The sequence below is a fragment of the Ascidiella aspersa genome, chromosome 5, assembly GCF_963924565.1.
Source record: "Ascidiella aspersa chromosome 5, kaAscAspe10.2, whole genome shotgun sequence".
In the NCBI taxonomy this organism is placed as follows: Eukaryota; Metazoa; Chordata; class Ascidiacea; order Phlebobranchia; family Ascidiidae; genus Ascidiella; species Ascidiella aspersa.
In genome coordinates this window covers 11,702,073-11,704,572 of record NC_139451.1, presented here as the reverse complement: position 1 = coordinate 11,704,572, position 2,500 = coordinate 11,702,073, and the positions used below count along the sequence as shown (strand labels likewise).

General features: G+C 59.2%; 1 non-coding gene and 2 pseudogenes across 1 annotated transcript; all 3 read right to left on the bottom strand.

The window, feature by feature from the left end:
• LOC146143722 (large subunit ribosomal RNA) overlaps positions 1 to 675 on the bottom strand; it is a 3,679-nt pseudogene extending 3,004 nt beyond the window's left edge.
• A 248-nt stretch (positions 676 to 923) lies between these two features.
• Positions 924 to 1,077, bottom strand: LOC146143721 (5.8S ribosomal RNA). Its single transcript, XR_014501231.1, has one exon. It is a non-coding gene; the product is annotated as a 5.8S ribosomal RNA (ribosomal RNA).
• A 255-nt stretch (positions 1,078 to 1,332) lies between these two features.
• On the bottom strand, positions 1,333 to 2,021 carry LOC146143720 (small subunit ribosomal RNA; annotated as a pseudogene; the record flags this gene model as incomplete).
• Positions 2,022 to 2,500: the final 479 nt, after the last annotated feature.

Genomic DNA, 2,500 nt, shown 5'->3' with positions numbered 1-2,500 from the left:
CGCGGCGATCTCTCCTCGCCCGAACGGCGGGCCGACGGACACGCGCGCCTATAGTACCCGACCGAGGCCGGGTTACCTTGCGCGCGGCCTTCTCGCCGCCGTCCAGACGGTCGCGGCCTTCGCCCGGCGCTAGTGCGCTGGTCCCCGATCGGGCGGCGCCGCCGGCGGCCCGTGAGGGTCCGCACGACAACGTCGCCGACAGGGGGCCGGCTGAAAGCGACCGGGCGACCCGACAGGCCCTCCCGTTTGCCTCTCGACGGTTTCACGTACTCTTTAACTCTCTCTTCAAAGTGCTTTTCAACTTTCCCTCACGGTACTTGTTCGCTATCGGTCTCGTGACCGTATTTAGCCTTAGATGGAGTTTACCACCCGCTTTGGGCTGCATTCCCAAACAACCCGACTCTGGGAAGACGCCGTAGCGCGCCCGCCTGTCGCCGCCATGGGCCTGACACCCGCTCTGGGACAAGGCCTCGATCAGAAGGACGCGGGCGACCGGCGAAGCGCGCCGTGACGAATTCCGTACGCCACAATTCCGCGCACTCCAAAAGCGCGCGGATTCGGCGATGGGCACATCCCGCTTCACTCGCCGTTACTGAGGGAATCCTCGTTAGTTTCTTTTCCTCCGCTTAGTAATATGCTTAAATTCAGCGGGTAGCCTCGTCCGACCTCAGGCCGAAAGTAAGGACCGGGACTATTCTTCCCGTTCCGCGCTCGCCGTCGGCGCCGCGCGCCGCCGCGCACCTCGATTCCCGCCCTTGAGCCGCCAGCCGTTGGCCTCTTCGAGGTCGACTCGCCGCCGCCGCGCGGGATTCTGGTCGCGATCGTCGCACATCGTGCCGTGCTGTCTTGAGCGGGACGGGCGCTCGCGCGTCCGACGCCGCAGCAGCCGCGCGGAGAAATCCCCGCGCGGAACGTTTGCAACGCGACCCTGAGGCGGGCGCGGCCCCGGGATTGACCCGAGGCCGCAATTTGCGTTCAGAACGTCGATGCTCAATGTGTCCTGCAATTCACACTAATTCACGCAGCTAGCTGCGTCCTTCATCGACTCACGAGCCGAGTGATCCACCGCCAAGAGCCATCCACGATTGTTTCGCTCGCACAGTGCCTCGCACTAAAGGGTGACAAAATATACCGCGCCGAGCGGTCGGCCAGGCCGACGCTTGAAGCCGGAGCGCGCGGCACCGCGGCACTCGACGCGCAAACATTACCGGGTGACCGAATCGCCGGCCGGCGCGCCGCTCCTCGCGGGTCGGGCGCCGGGTAGCAAAAACTTTTTCTCTCGCTTGTCCGAGTTTCGCGTTCGCCGAAGCGTTTGCGAGACCGTTAATGATCCTTCCGCAGGTTCACCTACGGAAACCTTGTTACGACTTTTACTTCCTCTAAATGATCAAGTTAGATCGTCTTCTCGGACGCCGGCTCGACCGTTGCCGGCCGCGCCAGGTCCAATCGGAGGACCTCACTAAACCATTCAATCGGTAGTAGCGACGGGCGGTGTGTACAAAGGGCAGGGACGTAATCAACGCGAGCTAATGACTCGCGCTTACTGGGAATTCCTCGTTCAAGGGAAATAATTGCAATTCCCTATCCCTAGCACGACCGGGGTTCAGCGGGTTACCCAGACCTGTCGGCCAAGGCGAGCACATGCTGATCCGGTCAGTGTAGCGCGCGTGCGGCCCCGAACATCTAAGGGCATCACAGACCTGTTATTGCTCAATCTCGTGTGGCTAAACGCCACTAGTCCCTCTAAGAAGTTAGACGCCGACCGATTGGGTCGCGTAACTAGTTAGCAAGCCAGAGTCTCGTTCGTTATCGGAATTAACCAGACAAATCGCTCCACCAACTAAGAACGGCCATGCACCACCACCCACAGAATCAAGAAAGAGCTCTCAATCTGTCAATCCTCACTGTGTCCGGGCCGGGTGAGATTTCCCGTGTTGAGTCAAATTAAGCCGCAGGCTCCACTCCTGGTGGTGCCCTTCCGTCAATTCCTTTAAGTTTCAGCTTTGCAACCATACTTCCCCCGGAACCCAAAGACTTTGGTTTCCCGCAAGCTGCCGGAGAGGTCGTAAAACTAACGCCCCCCGATCGCTAGTTGGCATCGTTTATAGTCAGAACTAGGACGGTATCTGATCGTCTTCGAACCTCTGACTTTCGCTCTTGATTAAAGAAAACATTCTTGGCAAATGCTTTCGCAGTCGTTCGTCTTGCGCCGATCCAAGAATTTCACCTCTAACGGCACAGTACGAATGCCCCCGTCTGTCCCTCTTAATCATTACCTCGCGCTCCGAAAACCAACAAAATAGAACCGAGGTCCTATTCCATTATTCCATGCACCATTATTCAGGCGAATCGCCTGCTTTGAACACTCTAATTTTTTCAAAGTAAACGTTCCGGCCGCCGCCGACACTCAGTCAAGGGCACCGGCGGAGAACCGGAGGTGAGGCCAGGACGGCCAGTACACGCCTTGCGACGGACCGGCCGCCTGCGCCCAAAATCCAAC